The 25784-nt window shown below is 41.7% G+C and overlaps 1 protein-coding gene across 3 annotated transcripts in view; it reads left to right on the top strand.

The window, feature by feature from the left end:
* Positions 1-25784, top strand: part of Styk1 (serine/threonine/tyrosine kinase 1) — a 56198-nt gene that overhangs the window by 16614 nt on the left and 13800 nt on the right. Inside the window, exons 2-3 of one of the 3 annotated variants that reach the window (XM_052175091.1) lie at positions 16742-16784; positions 22321-22650. The gene's annotated coding sequence lies outside the window, so the exon portion shown is untranslated. Of the gene's footprint in view, positions 1-16621; positions 16785-22320; positions 22651-25784 lie in introns of all 3 variants that reach the window. The other 2 variants (XM_052175089.1, XM_052175090.1) reach the window with 2 other exon arrangements.

Below are 25784 nucleotides of genomic sequence, written 5' to 3'. Positions count from 1 at the left end.
GGTAATTCCCTCCATCTCTGCTCTACCTTTGTCCCTGTACTTCTTATAGGCAGGACACATTTTGGTTCAAGGGGTTAGTGGGTGGGTGGCTACCTTTATCCCTCCTCTGGGAGTTCTGCCTGGCTATAGGAGGTGGCCACTTCAGGATCCATATTCCCCTCTGTGAGGAGGGGCTAGAGTTGCCTCCATAAAGCCCCTGGGGCCTTTCCCCATTCCAGATCTCTGGCACATCCTAAAGATTGCCCCACCATCACCCCCACTGATCTCCATTCTCTCTCCCTTGTTCTTCTTACATATGATCTCTGTCCCCTGCAGCAATTCCCTTCCCATTCTGCCTTCAACTCAGTTCCCTCCTTCCATTGACCTCCAATCTCTATTTTCTTTCCCCTTCTGCAAAGATTCAGCCATCCACCCTTGGTCACTCCTTGTTATTTGGCTTCTTTGGGTCTGTGGATTCTATCATCATTATCCTGTACTTAATGACTAATATCTCCTTATAAGTGAGTACACACCATGCACGTCCTTTTGAGTCCGGGTTACATCACTCAGATGATACTTTCTAGTTCCATCCATTTGCCTGAGAAATTCATGGTGTCCTTGTGAACACTCCTCCACTGCTAGTGGAAATGCAGACTTGTACAAACACTCTGGAAATCAATTTGGCAGTTTCTCAGAAGATTGGGAATAGTTCTGCTTCTAGACTCAGCTATACCACTCTTGGGCATATACCCAAAATATATTTCACCATTCTATAACTAACTATGTTCATAGCAGGTTTATTCATAATAGCCAGAAAACTGGAAACAACCTCAGTATCTCTCAGTTGAAATATGGATTTAAAAAAAGTGGTATATTCACAGAATGGAATACAACCCCATTGAGTCTTAAAACGCTAAGCCTAAGCCTTGGGGCCAAGCTGGAGAGAATTGTAGTGCATTTCCCATGGCTGTGGTCTTTGGGATGTATTTCCCACAAGCTGAAGCTCCTGGGCTGTGCCTCCACCAAGCAGTGACTGCTCACATGCCTTCACTATTACTGGGCAGTCTGTCACTGCCCTTACTGCATAACAGGGGCTCTAAAGAAGCCACCTATTCCTAGGAGAGTGCTTGTTAGCACCTTCTACCTGAGACCTTGCTAATACCTGAATCCTCTCTAAGTTTGGATTCTGTGCCTACCATGTTGGACTTGGACACCAAATGTAAAAGTACAAGACTTTTCTACCCCTTCCATTGCACTTGAATAATAATACAGAGATTTGGTATATTTTATTAAACAGCTTCTTGCATCATAGCTGGCCAGGGTTCCCATTTATTCTAACCTCACTGTGCTGCCTACCACCTAGCCATGTGCCCCATTACCTGTCATTTTAGTCTAGCCCTGGCTGCTCCTGCTCCATCCATGTCCCAATGGTGACTCTCTCTTGCAAATCTCTCCTGGAGAATCTCTCATGGCAAATCTCCTGTCTCCCTGGATCAGAAGCCCCTCCTCTTTCCCTCCTGCCCAGACATTTTCTGATCAGCTTTTTATTAATCAATCAGTGGTTATGGAAAACAATTAGACAAAGGTGAGAAAGGAGATGCTTGAAAGTGCTAATCACCATCTGAATAACAGTGCACAAAACCATCCTTCAACAAAGAGAACTCTTAAAAATTGTGATAAGCATGGAGGGACCCATGGCTCCAGCTACATATGTAGCAGAGGATGGCCTTTTCAGACATCAATGAGAGGAGAGGCCATTGGTCCCATAAAGGTTCGATGCCCCAGTGTAGGGGAATGCTAGGTCAGGAAAGGGAGGGCGGTTGGTAAGCAGGGGGAGGAGGGATGGGATAAGGGGTTTTTGGAGGGGTAATGAGGAAAGGGGATACCATTTGAAATGTAAATAAGGCAAATATCTAATAAAATAAAATTTTAAAAATGTGACAAGGATAAAATGTAGCTCTCCACAGCAGAGGGCTATTGGAGGGGCTGGGTCTGATGAAAGACTCACTTTTCTTTATGGGGAAGATCACCAGGAGTGTGACCAGGCTCCAATGACTATATGGCCAACACAACTTGGATTTTTTTTTATTGTTATTTTTTTATTCGATATAATTTATTTACATTTCAAATGATTTCCCCTTTTCTAGCCCCCCCCCCACTCCCCGAAAGTCCCGTAAGCCCCCTTCTCTTCCCCTGTCCTCCCTCCCACCCCTTCCCAGTTCCCCGTTCTGGTTTTGCCAAATACTGTTTCACTGAGTCTTTCCAGAACCAGGGACCACTCCTGCTTTCTTCTTGTATCTCATTTGATGTGTGGATTATGTTTTGGGTATTCCAGTTTTCTAGGTTAATAACCACTTATTAGTGAGTGCATACCATGATTCACCTTTTGAGTCTGGGTTACCTCACTTAGTATGATGTTCTCTAGCTCCATCCATTTGCCTAAGAATTTCATGAATTCATTGTTTCTAATGGCTGAATAGTACTCCATTGTGTAGATATACCACATTTTTTGCATCCACTCTTCTGTTGAGGGATACTTGGGTTCTTTCCAGCATCTGGCAATTATAAATAGGGCTGCTATGAACATAGTAGAGCATGTATCCTTATTACATGGTGGGGAATCCTCTGGGTATATGCCCAGGAGTGGTATAGCAGGATCTTCTGGAAGTGAGGTGCCCAGTTTTCGGAGGAACCGCCAGACTGCTTTCCAGAGTGGTTGTACCAATTTGCAACCCCACCAGCAGTGGAGGAGTGTTCCTCTTTCTCCACACCCTCTCCAACACCTGCTGTCTCCTGAATTTTTAATCTTAGCCATTCTGACTGGTGTAAGATGAAATCTTAGGGTTGTTTTGATTTGCATTTCCCTAATGACTAAGGAAGTTGAGCATTTTTTAAGATGCTTCTCCGCCATCCGAAGTTCTTCAGGTGAGAATTCTTTGTTTAACTCTGTACCCCATTTTTTAATAGGGTTGTTCGGTTTTCTGGAGTCTAACTTCTTGAGTTCTTTATATATATTGGATATTAGCCCTCTATCTGATGTAGGATTGGTGAAGATCTTTTCCCAATTTGTTGGTTGCCGATCTGTCCTCTTGATGGTGTCCTTTGCCTTACAGAAACTCTGTAACCTTATGAGGTCCCATTTGTCAATTCTTGCTCTTAGAGCATACGCTATTGGTGTTCTGTTCAGAAACTTTCTCCCTGTACCGATGTCCTCAAGGGTCTTCCCCAGTTTCTTTTCTATTAGCTTCAGAGTGTCTGGCTTTATGTGGAGGTCCTTGATCCATTTGGATTTGAGCTTAGTACAAGGAGACAAGGATGGATCAATTCGCATTCTTCTGCATGCTGACCTCCAGTTGAACCAGCACCATTTGTTGAAAAGGCTATCTTTTTTCCATTGGATGTTTTCAGCCTCTTTGTCGAGGATCAAGTGGCCATAGGTGTGTGGGTTCATTTCTGGATCTTCAATCCTGTTCCATTGATCCTCCTGCCTGTCACTGTACCAATACCATGCAGTTTTTAACACTATTGCTCTGTAGTATTGCTTGAGGTCAGGGATACTGATCCCCCCAGATTTTCTTTTGTTGCTGAGAATAGTTTTAGCTATCCTGGGTTTTTTGTTGTTCCAGATGAATTTGATAATTGCTCTTTCTAACTCTGTGAAGAATTGAGTTGGGATTTTGATGGGTATTGCATTGAATCTGTATAGTGCTTTAGGCAAAATGGCCATTTTAACTATATTGATTCTACCGATCCATGAGCATGGGAGGTTTTCCCATTTTTTGAGGTCTTCTTCCATTTCCTTCTTCAGAGTCTTGAAGTTCTTGTCATACAGATCTTTCACATGTTTGGTAAGAGTCACCCCAAGATACTTTATACTGTTTGTGGCTATTGTGAAGGGGGTCATTTCCCTAATTTCTTTCTCAGCCTGCTTATCCTTTGAGTATAGGAAGGCCACTGATTTGCTTGAGTTGATTTTATAACCTGCCACTTTGCTGAAGTTGTTTATCAGCTGTAGGAGCTCTTTAGTGGAGTTTTTTGGGTCACTTAGGTAGACTATCATGTCATCTGCAAATAATGATAGTTTGACTTCCTCCTTTCCAATTTGTATCCCTTTGACCTCCTTATGTTGTCGAATTGCCCGAGCTAGTACCTCAAGTACAATATTGAAAAGATAAGGAGAAAGGGGGCAGCCTTGTCTGGTCCCTGATTTCAGTGGGATTGCTTCAAGTTTCTCTCCATTTAGTTTGATGCTGGCTACCGGTTTGCTGTATATTGCTTTTACTATGTTTAGGTACGGGCCTTGAATTCCTGTTCTCTCCAAGACTTTAAGCATGAAAGGATGCTGAATTTTGTCAAATGCTTTTTCTCAAATTGGATTTTTTAAAAAATCCCTGGGAGTAGTAGGAAGTAGGGTGATAAGGATGCATACTGTGAAATTCCCAAATAATCAGTAAAATATTATGGTTAAACAATTCTAAGTATTGATGCAAGAGAAGAAAACATGCAGCCAACAAATGGCACAGTCACTTGCTGAACCAACTTGACCTTCTTAAAATAACAGAGCCATACTTTACCAGATGCTGGAATCATTTACTACTGAGCTTCAACTCCTGAAGGTCGGGTGCCTTGGAAAAGGGAGGGAATAGGTGTGGGTGGCTGGGGTAGCACAGACAGTTATCAGGTCATCCTACCTGGGAGATTTTAATACTTTAGCCTTGACTTTAAAGCACTTTAATCATTCACTTGTTGTTGTGAGACAGGGTCTTATTCTGTAGCACAGGCTTATTCATAAATGTCATTGATGTTAAAAAGCTGCTGGCCTCTAACTCTTGATCCTCCTTCCGCAGCCTCCTGTCGGCCAGGATTTACAGGTGCTCAGTTTCACACCTAGCTTGTTCATGTAACTTAATCTCCTTTGTTCCCATCAGAATGTCTCTGATTATGTGATTCATAGTTTTATAGATTAGGACTTAGTGTTATGATTCATTATTTCATAGATTATGAATGAAAATACAGAAAGAGATGACATTTGCATAAATGTGCATAGAACATTAAGGGAAGGCAGGAATTAGGGAAGCATATGTGTGTGGTACTAGAAATATGGTTGGCTGCGACTATAAAATTTTCTCTAGTGAGTTACAGCCTAATGAATTTTCTTTGGATTCCTTTAAAAAGAGAGATAAGCAGAGTTTATCACTGGAAGGCTGAACATATTTGACTTTTATACTGTACTTATCTAGAACACTGCCAATAACTCTTTACACTTGGGTCTTGTTAGCAGAGTCTTATTCTCTTTAAAATTCATTTTAGAAGCATCCTAAGGAATGACTTTCTTGCCTTCTTTCTCTTTCACAGCCTTTTCAAAAATTCAAACAGAAATACTGATTTCAACTTGGGAGTTATTGTTTAGAAAGGGATCTTTAAAATCTGCTATATCCCTTTTATTATATATACTTTTTATGGTGATACTGTTTATTGGTTATTTCATTTATTTACATTTCAAATGTTATCCCCATTCCCAGTTTTCCCTCCACAAGTCCCCTATCCCCTCTTCCCTACCCCTACCTCTATGAGGGTGCTATCCCCTCCTCTCCCCAACCCCTGCCTCAGCAGCCTAGCTTTCCCCTGTCCTGGGACATCAAGCCTCCACTGGACCATGGGGCTACCCTTCCAGTGATGTCAGATAAGGCAGTCCTCTGCTACATATCCAGCAGGAGCCATGGGTACCTCTTCCGTACTCTTTGGTTGGTGGTTTAGTCCCTGGGAGTTTTGGGAGTTCTGGTTGGTTGATATTGTTGTTCTTCCTATGAGGTTGCAGTCCCCTTCAGCTCCTTCAGTCTTTCCCCTAACTTCCCTGTTGCTGTCCCTGTGCTCAGTCCAATGTTTGGTTGTGTACATCTGCATCATCTGTATTGGTCAGGATCTCCCAAAGTCTCTCAGGAGACAGCTGTATCAGGCTCCTGTCAGCAAGCACTTCTTGGCATCTTCAATAGTATCTGGGTTTGATGTCTGCACGTGGGATGGGTCCCCAGGTGGGGCAGTCTCTGGATGGCCTTTCCTTCAGTCTCTGCTCCCCTCTTTGTCCCTGTATTTCCTTTAGACAGGAGCAATTCTGGGTTAAAACTTTTGGAGATGGGTGGGCCATACCTAACCTCTGGATATGCTCTTGATAGGTTCTCCTTCCCCTTTGTGGGGTTTTTCAGCTAATGTCATCCCCGTGGGGTCCTGGGAGGCTCATGCTTTCCTGGCATCTGGCACTTTCTCTTTGCTACCCCCAGTTCCCTATCCCCCATTGCTACACACATCTGTTCCATTTCCTGACCCTGTGTACATCTCCCCATCTCCTCCATACCTGATTCTTCCCTTCTTTTTCCCCTCACCTTCTTCTCTTCCTCCCAAGTTCCTCCCATCCTCTACTTCCCTTGATTATTTTGTTCCCCCCTCTTAAGTAGGACTGAAGCATCCACTCTTTGGTCTTCTTTCCACTTGAGCTTCATGTGTCCCATGAGTTGTATCGTGGGTTTTCCAGGCTCTTTGCCTGAAATCCACTTATCAGGGAGTACATAGCATGTGTGTTCTTGTTTTAGGAGGAAATGTTCTATAAATATCTTTTAAATCCATTTGGTTCATAACTTCTGTTAGTTTCACTGTGTCTCTGTTTAGCTTCTGTTTCTATGATTTGTCCATTGATGAAAGTGAGTTGTTGAAGTCTTCCACTATTATTGTGTGAGGTGCAATGTGTGCTTTGAGCTTTAGTAAAGTTTCTTTTATGAATGTGGATGCCCTTGCATTTGGTGGATAGATGTTCAGAATCGAGAACATCTTGGTAGATTTTTTCCTTTGATGACGATGCAGTGTCCTTCCTTATTCTTTTTGATATTTTTTGGTTGAAAGTTAATAATATTCAGTATTAGAGTGGCTACTCCTGCTTGTTTCTTTGAAATACCTGCTTGGAAAATTGTTTTCCAGCCTTTTACTATGAGGTAGTTTCTGTCTTTAATACTGAGGTGCATTTCCTGAGTACATCAAAATACTGGGTCCTCTTTACATATCTAGCCTGTTAGTCTATTATCTCTTTATTGGGGAATTGAGTCCATCGATGTTAAGACAGATTACACAGAATATTGACTGTTGCTTCATCAAAATTATTTGATGTTATTTTTATGTTTGTGTGGCTATCTCCTTTTGGATTTGTTGAAAGAAGATTACTTTCTTGCTTTTTTTAGTGTGTTGTTTCCCTCCCTGTGTTGGCAGTTTCCATTTATTATCCTTGTGTGGCTGGATTGATTTATGGAAAGATATTGTATAAATTTGGTTTTGTCATGAAATATTTTGGTTTCCCAATCTATGGCAATTGAGAGTTTTAATGGTTATAGTAGCCTGGGCTAGAATTTGTGTTCTCTTAGGGTCTGTATGATGTCTGCCCAGGATCTTCTAGCTTTCATAGTATCTGCTGAGAAGTCCAGTGTAATTCTGATAGGTCCGTCTTTATATGTTACTTGACCTTTTCCCCTTACTGCTTTTAATATTCTTTGTTGTGTACATTTGATGTTCTTATTATTATATGACAGGAGGAATTTCTTTTCTGGTCCAGTCTACTTGGAGTTCGTAGGCTTCTTGTATGTTCTTGGGCATCTCTTTCTTTGGGTTAGGGAAGTTTTCTTCTATAATTTTGTTGAAGATATTTACTTGCTCTTTAAGTTGAGAATCTTTACTCTCCTCTATACTTATGATCCTTAGATTTGGTTTTCTCATTGTGTCTTGTATTTCCTGGATGTTTTGGGCTAGGGAATTTTTGCATTTTGCATTTTCTTTGGCTAATGTGTCAATGTTTTCTATGGTATCTTCTGCACCTGAGATTCTCTCTTTTATCTCTTGTATTCCATTGATGATGCTTGCATCTATGACTTCTGATCTCTTTCCTAGGTTTTCTAGCTCCAGAGTTGTCTTCCTTTGTGATTTCTTTATTGTTTCTGTTTCATTTTTAGATCTTCAATGGGTTTGTTCATTTCCTTCACCTGTTTAATTGTGTTTTCCTGTAATTCTTTATGGGATTTTTGTGTTTCCTTTATAAGGACTTCTAGCTGTTTACCTGTCTTCTCCTGTATTTCTTTAAGGGAGTTATTTATGTCTTTCATAAAGTCCTCTATAATCATCATGAGAAGTGATTTTAGATCCAAATCTTGCTTTTCTGGTGTGTTGGGGGTATCCAGGGTTTACTGTGTCTGAAGAACTGGGTTCAGATGATGCCAAGTAGCCTTGGTTTCTGTTGCTTATGTTCTTACCCTTTCTTCTCACCATCTGCTTATTTCTGGTATTAGCTAGTCTTGCTGTTTCTGACTGTGGCTTGTCCCTCTTGCAAGCCCGTGTGTCAGTACTCCTGGGAGATGAGTTCTCTCTGGGAAGAATTTATGGAGAGCTATGGCACAGGGTCAGTTCTGGGGTGCAGACAGAAACTGGAAGGATCTTGTCCCCGGCTGTTCATTGGTTCCTGTGTCCTGATGGCTCTAGGTGGATCCCTCTTGGGCCAGGGATTTGAGCAGAAGTTGTGGTCTTACCTGTGCTCACAGGTGTGTCAGCACTCCTGGGAGACCAGCTCTCTCCCAGTGGTATTTGGGTATGGAGAGCAATGGCACAGGATCAGCTCTGGGTGCTATGGCATAGGATCCTATCATACCCTTTTTATTAGTACCCAATATTTCATCTTAGAAACTGTGAAACAATTCACAAAACAGAACAGAAGAATTAAAACCTTGATGTAGTGGCTATGGTAAACTGGTATACTCCTAAAACTTCAGAGGTGGAGACAGAAGGACCAAGAGGTCAAGGCTTTTCTCAGTTATGGTGCAATGGAGGGCAGCCTGGGCTATAAGAAATGCAGTCACAAAATAACAGCAAACAAAAATTCCCAAACCAAACCCCAAATCATGAGTTTTAAGAACTGGAAAATATCATCCTAAGTGAGGTAACCCAATCACAAAAGAATACACATGGAATGCAATCTCTGATAAGTGGATATTAATTAGCTCAGAAGCTCTGAATACCCAAGGCACAATTAGCATAATAAATGACTCCCATGAAGATGTAAGGATCCTGGAAAGGCTTGATCTAGCATTGTAGGGGAGTACCAAGACAGAGAAAAAGGAGGGAGGTGATTGGAGAATGGGTGGAGAGAAGAAGGCTTATGGGACATATGGAGGAGGGGGGAACTGGGAAAGGGGAAATCATTTGGAATATAAACAAAGAATATATATATACATATACATATATATATATATACATATATATTAATAAGAAAAGGAACTAGAAATTTTGAAGAAGGAGGATGAAAATGTTGCTGGATATGCTGGTGACCTCTTCTGCAAGGACACATTAAACCTGGATGTTGGAAAATAAGTGTCCTGTTTGTTATATTACATTTTTATATTAATGCTGCATAGAGTGAAAGGAGAGACCATTTTAAACTCTTATAACTTGATGCATAGTAACAGCAATTATTAAAAGATTATATTTATTCACATAATAATCAGTAACAAAACTAGTTAATGTATGCTAAGTTATCTCTTAAAACTTACAGTATGTAAGTAATATCTCTTAAAACTTACAGTAACACTTAGATAACATTGTAAACTGAGTGATACTATAACAGCCAAAGAGCACTAGAGACTCTTTATATGTATATGTATGTGTATGTGAATGTGTATATGTATATTTTATAGAGACAAGTATATTTGATTTCAGAAATGGGATTAATTTACTATATTCTGAGACTTGACACAAAAATAGAAAGTGAACTAAAGCCAACGTATGGGTGATGGATAAGCAAGATAAATCTGCCTTTAACAAACAGTTATAGAAAGTCTGTAAGGAAAAGGAGGCAAATCAGTAATGTGCATAAATTCAACAGAGAGGGCAACAGCTGTTGGGCTAGCTGCTAGACAACAGTGAGGGTGTTTGGGTAACAAACCAGCTGTAACACCTCTCCTGACACACCCACATCCACAGCTGTGCACACACAGCTTTACACTTCTGCTCATTAGATTATTTCCCAACTGTTCTTTCTTAACATTTGGGAAGTTTTCCACTGAGTTAAGAAGAGGGAAGGTACAGGATTCATGTTTAGGTCTGTGCTTTGAAGGGGCGCTTATTTTCCTAAGAGGATGGTAGTGAATATGTAGCAGTAATCTACGAACTTCAGGTTCTGTGATATTTAGAAACACAAAGTCAGAATCCTTTGTCTGAGAAGTAACTATAGAAACAAGTTTCTTGACTTGGTAAATTGTTGGTGAATGAATATCATTTATGTGCATAGTTTAATCTAATCTAACCTTATCTATCTATATCTATCTATCTATCTATCTATCTATCTATCTATCTATCTATCTATCCTATCTATTTATCTGCCTATCATCTATTTATTTTAAAATTGTTTACATTTTTCTATTAATGGGGGGGATGCAGTTGATCATGTGAAACTTGAGCATGAAGGTCAGAGAACAACTTGAAGGAGCATCTATTCTCTCCTTCCAAGTAGGCTCTGAGATTGAAGTCACCTGTATCTGCTAAACTATCTTGCCAGCCCTTTTTTTTTTCTAAGACAGAGATTTTCTGTGTAGCCCTGGCTGTCCTGGAACTCACTCTGTAGACCAGGCTGGCCTCCAACTCAGAAATCCGCCTGCCTCTGCCTCCCAAGTGCTGGGATTAAAGGTGTGTGCCACCACTGCCCTTGCCAGCCCTTATTTATTTATTTATTTATTTATTTATTTATTTATTTATTTAAAGGAAGGGTCTTATATAATCTAATCTGGTTCTGGACTAGATATCTAGCTAAGGTTGGTATGGAATTTCTTATTCTCCTGCCTCTACCTCTGAAGTCCTGGGTTTACAAGCAGTGCCACCATGCCCAGTTTATATGGAGCTGGGGATTGAACCCTGGGGCACAGTGATACCCTCTTCCAACTGATCTATGCTCCCCAGACTCTCTGACCCCACTTTAGAATTTAATTTTTTTTATTCTTTAATCTTCCTTTACAGTATCCACCCCTACCACCCCCATTCTATATCTCACTAACCCCCCAACCTTTCTCCAAAAGGATATCCCCATACCTTCCCCCCATACCACCAGACCTCCCCACTCCATGGAGCCTCAAGTCTCAAGGGATAGGTGCATCTTCTCTCACTGAAGCCAGACCAGGCAGTCCTCTGCTGTATATGTGTTGGGGGGCTCATATCAGCTGGTGTCTGCTGCCCAGTTGGTGTCTCAGTGTCTGAGAGATCTTGGGGGTGCAGCCAAGTTGTGACTGCTGCTCTTCTTATGGGGTTACCTTCCTCCTCAGCTTCTTCCAGCTTTTCCCTAATTCAACCACAGGGATCCTCAGCTTCTGTCCATTGGTCAGGTGTAAGTATCTGCACCTGACTTTTTCAGCTACTTGTTGGGGCTCTCAGAGGGCAGCCATTCCAGGCTTCCATCTGTAAGCACACCATAGCATCAGTAAACAGTGTGAGGCCCTGGTGCCTCCCCCGGAGCTGAATCCCAATCTGGTCCTGTCACTGGACCTCCTCTCCCTCAGGTTCCTCTCCATTTTTGCCTCTGCTGTTCCCCTAGACAGGAACAATTCTGGGTCAGAGTTTTTGACTGTGAGATGGCAACCCCATCCCTCCACTTGATGCCCCGTCCTTCCGCTGGAAGCAGACTCCACAAGCTCCCTCTCTCCATTGTTGGGCATTTCATCCAAGGTCCATACCTTTGAGTTCTGAGTGTCTTTCACCTGTTCCTAGGTCTCTGGTACATTCTAGAGTCCCCCCTCCCCCTCCTACCTCCTGAGGTTGCCTGTTACCATTCTCTCTGCTGGCCCTCAGAACTTCAGTCCTGTTCCCCTCTCCAAATACCTAATCATATTCCTCTTTCCACTTCCTGTCCTCTCTTCCACCTGGGTCCCTCCTTCCCTCTCACCGCCAAGATTGTTTTCTTCTCCCTCCCAAGTGGGATTGAGGCAAACTCACTTGGGCCTTTTGGCTTGTTAACCTTCCTGAGTTCTATGGATTGTATCCTGGGTATTCTGTACTTTTTTTTTTTTTTTTTGCTAATATCTACTTATTAGTGAGTACATACCATGCATGTCCTTTTGGGTCTGAGTTACCTCACTCAGGATGATATTTTCTAGTTCCATCCATTTGCCTGCAAAACTCATGATGTCCTTGTTCTTAATAACTGAGTAGTATTCCATTGTGTAAATGAAGACCATTTTCTGTATCCATTCTTCTGTTGTGAGATATCTGGGTTGTTTCTAGCTTCTGACTATTACAAATAAGGCCACTATGAACATAGCAGAACACGTGCTCCTGTGGCATGCTGGAGCATCTTTTGGGTATGTACTCAAGAGTGCTGATCCCAGTTTAGTGACGATTTTTTTTATTCGATATAATTTATTTACATTTCAAATGATTTCCCCTTTTCTAGCCCCCCCCCCACTCCCCGAAAGTCCCGTAAGCCCCCTTCTCTTCCCCTGTCCTCCCTCCCACCCCTTCCCAGTTCCCCGTTCTGGTTTTGCCAAATACTGTTTCACTGAGTCTTTCCAGAACCAGGGACCACTCCTGCTTTCTTCTTGTATCTCATTTGATGTGTGGATTATGTTTTGGGTATTCCAGTTTTCTAGGTTAATAACCACTTATTAGTGAGTGCATACCATGATTCACCTTTTGAGTCTGGGTTACCTCACTTAGTATGATGTTCTCTAGCTCCATCCATTTGCCTAAGAATTTCATGAATTCATTGTTTCTAATGGCTGAATAGTACTCCATTGTGTAGATATACCACATTTTTTGTATCCACTCTTCTGTTGAGGGATACCTGGGTTCTTTCCAGCATCTGGCAATTATAAATAGGGCTGCTATGAACATAGTAGAGCATGTATCCTTATTACATGGTGGGGAATCCTCTGGGTATATGCCCAGGAGTGGTATAGCAGGATCTTCTGGAAGTGAGGTGCCCAGTTTTCGGAGGAACCGCCAGACTGCTTTCCAGAGTGGTTGTACCAATTTGCAACCCCACCAGCAGTGGAGGAGTGTTCCTCTTTCTCCGCACCCTCTCCAACACCTGCTGTCTCCTGAATTTTTAATCTTAGCCATTCTGACTGGTGTAAGATGAAATCTTAGGGTTGTTTTGATTTGCATTTCCCTAATGACTATTGAAGTTGAGCATTTTTTAAGATGCTTCTCCGCCATCCAAAGTTCTTCAGGTGAGAATTCTTTGTTTAACTCTGTACCCCATTTTTTAATAGGGTTGTTCGGTTTTCTGGAGTCTAACTTCTTGAGTTCTTTATATATATTGGATATTAGCCCTCTATCTGATGTAGGATTGGTGAAGATCTTTTCCCAATTTGTTGGTTGCCGATCTGTCCTCTTGATGGTGTCCTTTGCCTTACAGAAACTCTGTAACCTTATGAGGTCCCATTTGTCAATTCTTGCTCTTAGAGCATACGCTATTGGTGTTCTGTTCAGAAACTTTCTCCCTGTACCCATGTCCTCAAGGGTCTTCCCCAGTTTCTTTTCTATAAGCTTCAGAGTGTCTGGCTTTATGTGGAGGTCCTTGATCCATTTGGATTTGAGCTTAGTACAAGGAGACAAGGATGGATCAATTCTCATTCTTCTGCATGCTGACCTCCAGTTGAACCAGCACCATTTGTTGAAAAGGCTATCTTTTTTCCATTGGATGTTTTCAGCCTCTTTGTCGAGGATCAAGTGGCCATAGGTGTGTGGGTTCATTTCTGGATCTTCAATCCTGTTCCATTGATCCTCCTGCCTGTTAGTGACGATTTTTATTTTCAGGCTGTACCTCTGGCTCAGATGTAGAATGCATTTATAGTGTGAATGAGGTTCTGGTTTCTATTTCCAGGAACACATGCATACATACACAACAAAACAAAACAAAACAAAACGATTCCATTGCGGTTATCAGAAAGAATTCTTCCTAGAGCAGCCACTTGCAACCACTTTCATTAATGAGACTCACATTCTCATTGACTCTCTGAAGCATTCTTTGAATTGAGCTTGAAGGATGAGCTCAGCTGCAAAGATTAAGAATGAAACTTTCAGTGTGTTGAGATATTTCTACCCCAGGAATCTGATTCCTGTCTTCGAGTTCTTTCTGTTACTGGAAAGAGATAATACATTAACTTTATTCTGTGGACTTGGCTGTCTCCCAGACTGGGCCAGAGAGTGCCCTTAACAATACCAGGAAGAACTCATTAAACAAGACTCCACCCTGACTGTAGATCAGGAGAGCAATTTTGAAAACTTGTTGAAATAGGCAAAAAATTATATCTGATCCTATTTCAGTTTTTTGACAGATGGTCTTACTGTGTAGATCAGGGCAGCCTTGAACACACAGTACTCCTCTTGCCTCTGCCTCCCATGTTGTGGGACTATAGGCATATGTTTAAATGTATTTTCATTATTATTATTATTACTATTATTATTATTATTATTATTTTGGTTTTTCGAGACAGGGTTTCTCTGTATAGCCCTGGCTGTCCTGGAACTCACTCTGTAGACCAGGCTGGTCTCAAACTCAGAAATCCGACTGCCTCTGCCTCCCAGGTGCTGGGATTAAAGGCATGTGCCACCACCACTTGCCTGGCTTAAATGTATTTTCAAAAATTAGTAATTAAGCTGGGTGAGGGGGTACACACACTCAATTTTGGCACTTAGGAGGCAGAGGCAGGTATTTCGCTGGAAGTCCATGGCCAGTGGGGTCTAAAGAATGAGCTTCAGTCTAGCCAGGGCTTTACAGTGAGATCCTGTCTCTATGATAAAAAAATAAAACTACTAATTCATATAAAAGTCATTCTTGGTCTAATTTTTTAAACATTTATACCTAATGAACTTAGGTACCTAATGAACATTTATACCTAACTCCCTCCATTCTTAGCAATTCACTCATCAGCATATCAGTTTCATACTATCATAAAGTCACTGTTTTCATGGTTATTGATTGGCTCTTTTCAGTGTGATTTTTTTCCTATGGGAAAATATCTCTGAAGTTTATGAAGTAATCATCACCAATTTCATATAACCTATAACATGAACATATGCTTCTTAGAAAGATGTTTGATTTTTACAACTGAAATCTATTTTGTTATCAACGAAGTGATGATGTAAATTATTTTTGATCAAATAAGTAATCCCCTGCCTGAACTTTAGTAGTTCTCAGACCCTGCGGCTTGTCAGCATCTCCTGGGAAGCTTTTCCACCATTACAAGGCCTTGTGTGGAGTCATAATTGAGGACCCTTTAACATCCTCTTCTCTGGGAAGGGGGGGGGGAATGAGCAACAGGGAAATATTTTCATTAAGCTCCCAAGAATGCATTGCAGTGCTGCAGGCAGGTGTGAGGACCACTGACCTGTTGGAGCCCTGAGGCTCTAAACAGGCCAACCTTGGAAGTTCTCACTGACTCCTCCTCCCAGTCCTTCACACATAATCTCACAAATATTTCATAATCTCACAAATATCTCTGGAACAATGCTTGAGCACAGTTTCTCACATGTTCATACCGCTTCATTCCTGGAAACAACGACTCTGGTCTAACCTCCAGTGTTTTGTGCTCTCCTCCCATTGCATTAGTCTGTGTCCAGTACACTGTTCCTTTGTAACCTTCCCATGTTGTCCACTTGTCTTCTATGCTGATGCTGACTCCCTTCCTCCTTTAGCCCCCACAATTTCTCAGTCTCCTACATCCTTCCATGCTTTCTTTTTTTTTTTAAAGATTTATTTATTATTATATCTAAGTACACTGTAGCTGTCATCACATACACCAGAAGATCTCATTATAGATGGTCACCATCTCAGTGCTGGGATTTGAACTCAGGACCTTCAGAAGAGCAGTCAATGCTCTTAACCACTGAGCAATCTTTCCAGCCCCACTTCCATGCTTTCTTAAGGTCTTTGTACATTTCTCTTTAGGTATATTTCTCTTTGCTTCCTTTATGTTTCCTAAATTTTATGATACTTACATCATATACAAATCCAATTTTTCTTCCTCTCTTCTTTTTATTTTTTCCCTCTAGCTTTCCATCTTCTTCTAAAACTTTTAATATCATCTAACAGCTCCTAGGGCTGGAGAGATGGCTCAACAGTTAAGACCACTGACTGGTCCTCCAAAGAGCCTGTGTTCAATTCCTAGCACACACATGGTGGCTCATAATCATCTGTAACTCCAGTATCAAAAGAGCCATTCCCTCTTCTGGCTTCAGTTGTCATTAGGCACACAAGCAGTGTACAAAAATACATGTAGACAAAAGACTATATACATAAAACCAAAAGCAAAGAAAAACAAACCCAACACAACAAAATAAAAACTAACACCTGCTGATTCATCTTCAGCCCAGATGTCTACTGGACACCTCAAATCCAAATGTCAAATATGACTACTATTATTATGCATTATTCTTGACTTATATTTTCCTTCTCCTTTATCCTTTATACAGATTCTGTGTACTGCAGGTTCAGTCTCTCTAACATCTCCTGTCTTTATTTTTGCTGTTAGAATTGTAATCCTTGATCCCATTTGGAAACAACTGGTTCCTCATGGTCACCTCTGACTTACTATTTAGTGGTTAGTAATGTTAATTTTTTTCCTTTTAGGTTGGAAAGAATCACATGATTACAGGGAAGAGGCAAGGAGGAGAACCTGCTTTCACCTGAGTCTGACCCTTCTAACCCTGACTCATTTCCTGCTGCTCTGTTTTGCTCCACTGCCCACAGGAGAGAGAAGTGGTTTTCCTAATTCCTGGAGGAGAAAGAAAAGGTCGGTCAAGGTCAGATGCTGTTGTGCCTCTAGGTGCTTCAGGAATCACCCACCAAACCTGAGCTCAAACTGCAAACCTCTGCTATCCCAGAGCCAAGCCAGTGATGGCTCCACCTCTCCCAAACTGTAGACAGCTCACAGCCACCATTGATTGACCCAGCCTCAGGAGGGAATACACTCTGCCTTGGCTCCCAACTCCTCAGGAGGAGGTAGTAACGTGCTCCTGGGGATACACTTCTAGTCTGGCCAGATAGCTGTTGTTTACATGGGATTGTGTTCTGTATACAAAGTCCTTAGTGGACCACACCCTTCATGACTCTGTACTGAGGTAAAGACAGCTGAGTGGACTTCCTGATTGTGGGCCTGGACAGAAAGAATGAAAGAGAGGGGAGGTGGGGAGGAAAATAAAAATAGGAGAAGGAGCAGAAGAGGAGGAAAAGGAGGAGGAGGAAGAAGAGAAGGAAGAGGAGGAAAAAGAAGAAGAAGGAAGGGGGAGCAAGAGGAGGAGGAGGAGGGCAAGAAAGAATAGGAGTGTAGTGTATGCCCTCTGTGAGCATGGACCTCCAGTCTGTCTTCTTGACCTTAGCTTGAGTCTGTCTACCAGAAGTATAGAACAGATGATAAGAATGGCCAGAAATAAAAAGTTCTCCTTGTTTATGGAGGAAACTGTAAGGAGGTTATGCATGTATCCCCTGGATGTTCTGGAACTCATTGTATAGATAAAGCTGGCCTGGACTCAAACTCACACAGATCCATCTCCCGTCTGGCCGTGCCTCTGCCTTTGCCTTCTGGGATCAAAAGTGTATGCCATCTCCACCAGCTGGGGGAGATTTTTAAAGACCTAGAAGCACCTACTTAACAGGCAAAGCCCAATGGGAGGAATTAAAGATGAGAACCAAGCCTTGAAGTCTCAGGGTAGTGGAAAATAGGCTGAACAAGGAAGGCATCTGTAGGAAAGCGTCAACAGCACTGCAGGTCCAATGGGGAAAGGAAGACAAAGATGGACCTGAGGTTGCTGCTTGGGGTGGGCAACAGTTGTGTGCTTTTATTTTCTGTCTTTGGGGTGGCTCTTATTGTAGATGAGGGAAACTGAGGACTTTGGGAAGCTGTTAGGGAGAAACCCCAGAAAGAGTGATGAGTAAGAAAACATTTCAGATACATTATTTCTGAGCTTTTAAGGTCTCAAAGTAGTGGATGGTAGACTGTGGACATAAATACAGAATGAAAATCTGACAAGAATCAATGCTTTGTCAGGAAATCAGATGACACATCATCGTCACTCTGTCTTTGTGAGCTCTGACACTGTTGGTCATGTCTGAGCTTTCCTTGATGCTTTGCAGATTATCTGCTGTAAAAAGTACTTTGTAGCTTTCCAAGGTCAGCTGTTTTGAGACAGCAGATTGCAAATTAGGCCTCCTCTCCGCAGCCTTACTTCACAGGTCTTCAGACATTTGAAAGGCTGATTAACATGCTTTGTATGAAAAGATTCATGTCAAATAGGCTTTTTTTGTGGGTTCCAAGTTCATTTCCTGCCTCAAGTCTGTCTTTGGAAGATGGATAGGGAGAAAGTCCAAATAGTCCTAATGTCAATTCCAGAGATGAGCAGTACCTAAGTACCTCCCACACCAGCAGATGTTGGAGATACTTAACTCTAGGATCTGCATGAGCCTGCCTTTCTAGGTCTGCACTACTGTTGTCTTTTGGTCTAGTCTCTCACAGGTTTGTTCCAAGAGAAAGACTGAGCCTGGGACTGAGAGAAACGCCTTGGGATCTCAAATCCTCAGCTACTGCTCTATCCTTTTGGATAATGACCCCTTTTTGGCTAGTAGGCACATTAAAGAATTACTATTCCTGAGAAGTGAGTCTTTAAACTCAAAAAGCAGATGAGAGAAACAGAATTGAATGTGTGTGTGTGTGTGTGTGTGTGTAAGAGAGAGAGAGGGAGGGAGGAAGAGAGAGAGAAAGAGAGAGAGAGAAAGGGGGGGGTTCAGAAAAATAAAGCCAGGAAATAAAAAGGTTGTGTATCTGATGAGTACTGGAAAAATCTGATTTTTTAACATTTATTGATATATTTATTTACATTTCAAATGATTTCCCCTTTTCTGGACCCCCACTCCCCGAAAGTCCCATCAGTCCCCTTCCCTCCCCCTGTTTTCCCACCCAACCCTTCCCACTTCCCTGTTCTGATTTTGTTCTATACTGCTTCACTGAGTCTTAGAGGACAAATATGTAGACATCATCTGTGTCCCTGTAAGAACATGAACATGACATTTACAGATTCCTTTCAAAAAAATGGTGCATTTATCAGCAAAATTTTATTTTAGCATTGTGGTTTCCATCCATCTTGGCATTTTTGTTCAATGGAACGTTATATATATATATATATATATATATATATATATATATATATATATATATATATATGTGTGTGTGTATGTGTGTGTGTGTGTGTGTGTACAGGCACACATACATGCACTAGTTTAAAAAATATTGGGTTTATAAATAAGAGACCGGATATGAAACTTTGCTCTGCCATCTATTCAAGGGGCTAATTAAAGACTCCATCACTCATAAGCTAATGCCTCACGATCTGCTTTTCCTCTTTGGCATGGAAAGGACTTGCACAATGATTGGCATGCTGCATTTGTTTGGTATCAAAGATCTAAAATCAGGAAGGGTAGCTTGTTTTTCTGGATGTCGGACATAAGTTATACTGGATTCTTCCGGATCTAAGCAGTTCTCCCCTTTACTGCTAAGTCATTGTGTTCACTGTAGCAAGGCAGCTTTCTTGTTAGGTAGCTTGGGAGGAGAAAGGAGAGAATAGTAGTGGTCAGTGATTCTGGAAGGAAAGTAGACACTCAGGGTCTGAGGTCCCTCCTCCAGAGAAGGTTTCCTCTTATTTAAAGCAGTCAAGGTTTCTGTTCCATATCCATTGCCACTAATAACTCCCTTGACCCGTTGTATTACCTGGGAGCTGCGTCACTTGGATCTCTGAAAACCACCTTGCTGGCAGATCCACAAAGGCTGTTATGCACATGCTTGGACTGGGAATGAGCTGCAAACAGATAGACCCACTCCTCAGTGGAACAGGTTCAGATATAGTTCCAGCTAACTACGCACAGCACACACAGAGCTTTTCTTTTTTAAGGTCAAGTTCTATTTCAAAGTCCTGTATGTGGCTGTGCTTTGGTGGGAAAAGTTTCTTCTGGAAACTTGTGGGTAGATTGGTGGTTGTGTCTGGGGAATAACATTGTGTTAACTGAATAGAAAAGTCAGGCACCATGGTTGTGTTACTGTTGCCAATAGACCTGCCTCTGATGCATTGAAACAGGTGTAGAACCACCCTGTGGTTTGTGACTGTGTTGTGAATGCATGTATCAGTTTGAGAGTTAGTACTGATATTTAGTTAGATTGTAATTATCACTAACTTCTATCAATCTCTGTAATGTCCTCTTGTAATTAATTATGACCTCTAGGGCCTGGACTTAACTCTCCTCATTCTCTCTATACTGTGTCTCCTTTGTCATTGTGTGATTGATTCTAAACTCAAATGGGGAAAGTAAATCTTCTATAGGAAAATCAAGACACTGCAGTAGCCAAGAGGAGAGAAATCATGGAATAACAAGCCACTGGTGAGGCAGTGTAGTTGTTTCAGGTGCAATCCTGCCTGGAGAGGTTTAGCAGGTACAGATGCATGCAAACTGTAGGCAAGCTATATTCAAACATATTTTGCAGCTGTCAAATGAGGATCAGACTAAAGAACTTCCCAAGTGCAAGAGCTCTGTAATTCCAATGCATCGTTTTCTTATCTGTGGCACTGTGGGTTAATGTTTTACATTCTTAACTATTCTGCATTCCATGTAAGAGGAGCTGTAGCCATTCTACATTTTTTTTACAAGATAGGAAAATTGTCTAAATTAATATAGTGTTGTCATAAATAGGGCTTTAATATATTTTTAATTTCAATTATATTATTAATCCATATAATGTTCTTTTTTAGGTAACCGGTAGATAGATGCTGTCTTAGTCAGGGTTTCTATTCCTGCACAAACATCATAGCCAAGAAGCAAGCTGGGGAGGAAAGGGTTTATTCTGCTTACACTTCCACACAGCTGTTCATCATCAAAGGAAGTCAGGACTGGAACTCAAGCAGGTTAGGAAGCAGGAGCTGATGCAGAGGCCACGGAGGGATGTTTCTTACTGGCTTGCTTCCCCTGGCTTGCTTAGCCTGCTTTCTTATAGAACCCAAGAGCACCAGCCCAAAGGTGGAACCACCCACAAGGGGCCATCACCACTTGATCACTAATTGAGAAAATGCCCCACAGCTGGATCTCATGGAACCACTTCCCCAACTGAAGCTCCTTGCTCAGTGATAACTCCAGCCTGTGTCAAGTTGACACACAAAACCAGCTAGTACAGATGCCACATAGGATCTAGGGAGTTATTAGTGCCTATGGGCTATTGGACTCTGGATTCCAATATTTAGGTATATTATACCTATCTATTGGTATTATGAATTAATTTAATATATTTATCATATTTATAAGTACGAATATGTGCTATAGGATCCTTCTAGAGAAGCCAGATTTTAATTCTTGGGAAAAACCATGCCAGAGATTTGAGCATTGAGGCATGCCTTTTCTCAGCTTGCTATAGAGCTATAAACAAAGCCATTTACTAACGGCTTATGAATTTCAGGAGGAAAGTGGCATAGGAAGTTTTCTTGCTGTTACAAGCCAATGTGAACATCTTCTGATATATAAGCTTGGCGGGAGTCAGGGGTCTGAGTGACAAGGTTTCCTGAATACTTTTTGGCTCTGTGGGTATACCTGGAAAGTATGCCTGGCATGTTTGTTTTAAAAATCCTCAACTCCTTGGTTATATGCCACAAACCTTTTGGCAAACTGTAACCATTGGAAAGGGCTTATAGTACGATTATCTTTCTTTTCTTTCTTTTATTTATTTTTTGCATTTATTTACTATGTGTGTATGCACAGCCCTCCCCCCTACACACACACAGTGGTGACTGTGGAAATCAAGGGACAACTTATAGGAGATTTACTTCCACCCTGTGGGTCCTGGGGATTGACCTCAGGTTGTCAGGCTGGCAAAGGAAGTACCTTTAGCTTCAATTCATCTCCCAGCCCATATGAATATTTCAGATGCAGCTTCCGAGTGTGTTTGCCACCTCACTCTAGGGTCCAAGTCCATTGATTAGTGGGTGTTCATGATCCTAGTTTCCTTAAACTACCAGGGGCAAGAAGCTCTGCTGAGAGCCTGGCTCAGGAAGAATACATGAAGGCCTGATGTTGTCCTACGTGAATGTTCGGTAGAGGCACGAGGAAAGGAGAGTGGGTTTGGGTCACTGAGGGAAGGTGTGTTTGGCTATGGCCAGTTCAGCGTGGAGTCTGTGCACACAGTCTCAGGTTACTCCCTTTAGTATGTGCTAGTGGGTGTGTAGTTTGATTTCTGGGTGGGGCTCACAGTCTGAGCAGGCTGCCGACTGACTTTTTTTTTTCACTTGTACTGTGTACAGAGATTGTGTTCCTAGCACCTACTCACCAGAGGGCCAAACTTGTTCAACTGGCTGCTCCCTGAACAAAAATAATTACTTACATCTGATAACGTTCCCAAAAGGAAGTAAGAGGAAATGAAAACAAGAATGCCTGGGCCCTGAGACATTTTCAAACAGGCTCTGAGCACCCAGCTGAGCTCAGACATAAATTCAGGGCCTTCTCCTTGGCTCCATCTGCTGGGTGCTGTTTCTCCTGATGTCACCAGGACTTCTTCTGCCCCATGGTCTCCGGAGGTGGAAGTCTTCTGAATTGCTTTTCTCTCTGCTGTTTTGGTTCATCACCTAAACAAGGTAGACTTTTCTGTTCAATGTCTTTATAGATTGTATGCTGTGAGCAAACTCACAGACAAAACTTTTCTCTCTATCCCTCTCTCTCTATCTCCATCCCTCTTCTCTCTTTCTCTCTCTCTCCTCCCACCACACCCATTACTCTTTTTGCTTTTTTTTCCTTGAGAAAGGGTCTATCTATGTAGTCCTGACTTTCCTGGAACTCACTATGTAGACTGGGGTGGCTTTAAACTCACAAAGGTCCTCCTGCCTCTGCCTCCTGAGTGCTGGGATTGCCCGGATGATTATCTTTCCTGTGTGCAATTTTTCACCATCTGCCCACACACACTGTCTCCCTTCTGCCTTGCTTAATTGTGACCCACAGTATCTGCTCATGAGCAGGGGAAAGTGAAAAGGTGTGAGGCTGGAGCTGGCAGATTTCTTTGCTTATGGTTTTATTGTTGTTTGTTTGTTTGTTTTTTTGCTTTTTGTTTTTGTCAGTGAGTTGTGCTTCAGTACTCAGCACTTTGATCCTCAGCATCAATACTGAAACTCAAAGTGTAACCCTGATGGTCTGTAATCTAGCACAGTTAACTGACGGTTAAGAAAATCCCTACATTTGGTTTCAGACTAGTCATAATTAAAGCAGTAGGCTGCACTGACTCCAGAGCGTCTGTTTCTCTCAGCGAGGGCACAGGGTAAGTTGCTAAACACATGGAAGAGTGTGAACTATTGCTTCTGTTGAGAAAGAAGCAAGTTTGGAGGTGTTATTTAAAAGATATGTGGGTTGTATGGAGTTGTTGAAGGTAGTTAAGGAACCTGCTCAGTCACAGCAGCTGTGCTGTGAGCAGTATCACTAGGTCTACATGGTTGGGCCCTCCCAAGTCTGCTGTGGAGGGAGAAGGGGCTTCTGAGCCCTACCATGTACTGCTAATCTATTGTTAACTAACAAATTTTTAGCAGAGTGGGAGGCAAAGCATACAGTTATGCACCCCACTGGTGATTTAGGGTCACACAGGTGGCCCTAGCTAAATCCTGTGCGGTATGAAAAAAATAAAAAACAAAGAAGTAGCAAACTAATACATAACAGGAACAATTGTTGTAAGAAAGAGGCAGAAGGAAAATGTGTGTGTGTGTGCATGTGTTTCATGTGTTGTGGCAAAGGACCAGAATGCATTATATACTTGTATAAAACTTCCAAAGAACAAAGCATATTAATAACAAAAAGAATCTCCAACAGTAAACAAGAAACTAGTCACTGTATATTCTATTTGGAAAATTGGTAACTGGAGCAGGAAACATTTTTATGCTATAACATTTTACATTACAATTTTAACTTCGTGTGTGAGTGCCTGTATGCCACCACACTAGTATAGAGGACATCATCTGGTATCAGGCCTCTTGTTCCAGGCTGTTTGTTGTTTTTCCTGCAGTACACAGCAGGCTAGCAGGCTTGTAAGCTTTAGAGGTGCTCTTTTTTTTCTGACTCTCATCCAGGAGGGCTGGGATACACAAATTCCAGGAATCCAAACTCAGGTTCTCATGCAGTCACATCTAGCAATTTACATATTGAATCATCTCCCCAACCCTAGGTTTATTTGAAACACATTTTCATATAGATATACTTCCTTTTTATTTAAAGGAGAAAAACAAAAGGTGGCTCTTTGTTATGGGAAATCTTAAAAAGGTAGATCCCTCAACAGAATAGTGGATGCAAAAAATGTGGTATATCTATACAATGGAGTACTATTCAGCCATTAGAAACAATGAATTCATGAAATTCTTAGGCAAATGAATGGAGCTAGAGAACATCATACTAAGCGAGGTAACCCAGACTCAAAAGATGAATCATGGTATGCACTCACTAATAAGTGGATATTAACCTAGAAAACTGGAATACCCAAAACATAATTCACACATCAAATGAGGTACATTATGAATGGAGGAGTGGCCCCTTGTTCTGGAAAGACTCAGTGAAGCAGTATAGGGCAAAACCAGAACGGGAAAGTGGGAAGGGGTGGGTGGGAGGATAGGGGGAGAGAAGGGGGCTTATGGGACTTTCGGGGAGTTGGGGGCTAGAAAAGGGGAAATCATTTGAAATGTAAATAAAAAATATATTGAATAAAAAAAATTAAAAAAAAAAGGTAGAACTGTCATGTTCCCACGCTTATGCCTCTAACTCTCTGCCCTTGTGCCCTGGCCATCCATGCACTGAAGATTCATGGAGATTCACTAACCTGGAGCTCTCAAAATGTCTCCACCCAGCTTGCTAGGTTCCCACTGGTGGGTTGTTACCACGCCAACCCCGTGCTTTAAATCCCCCATGGCCATTGTGAAGCACCTCAGACAAACCTAGACATGCCTTTCTCTCCTGAACTCAGATGAGCTGCTGGGTGAAGGAAAATACAACACAAATTTAGTTCAGAAACAATGGTAACTCAATCTCTGGGTGCAACAACTAAAATCTAATCTTGTAAGCCATATTAAAATCTGATTCCTCAGGTGGTGCATCTTTGTGGATCCGCCATGATACTGGGGAAACTTTAGCAGCTACATCTTACCCCTCTGCTATCTCAGTTCCAAAGGGACTACCTCATGCTTCCTCTCTCCATCCATCCAACCTGAAAGTTCCTCCTATTCACCTAGTGATTGGCTCCTTTATTCATTAGGAGATTGGTTCACAAGAACAGCACCAGGCCCATCCACAACAGCTCTTTTTATAGTGACACTCTCTATAGTTAGACCTAGTTAGAATGTTTGGACACTCTATAGTTAGACACATTTAGAATGTTTATTTGTTGAACTACCTCTGATGGTATAGAGGAGGTCCATATAAGCTTTCAGAGCTGAGGGACCGAATAGCTTTCATTAATAAATGATGTCTACTCAATTCTTCAGAGGGTACAGGTATAACAGTATAGGCAAGCAAAAGCGTAAGTCATCTCTCAGCATTTGCCATATATATTTATTTATTCAGACAATGGTTTGGATAAAGGTGGGATAAAATGTTATATGTTCAAAAATGTGACATGTAGCTGAAAGGAATTCAACATGCTTCAAGACTGTAGCAGGGGTAGATATTTATCAACAGCCAGGATGGTGCAGTGTGTCCCTACTTCAGCATGGCCACACAAGTCTAGGATGCTGTTCCAATACTT

The sequence above is a fragment of the Apodemus sylvaticus genome, chromosome 2 (genome assembly GCF_947179515.1).
Source record: "Apodemus sylvaticus chromosome 2, mApoSyl1.1, whole genome shotgun sequence".
NCBI lineage: Eukaryota > Metazoa > Chordata > Mammalia > Rodentia > Muridae > Apodemus > Apodemus sylvaticus.
The sequence above is the reverse complement of the archived record's forward strand: the minus strand, read 5'-3'. Positions and strand labels throughout refer to the sequence as shown.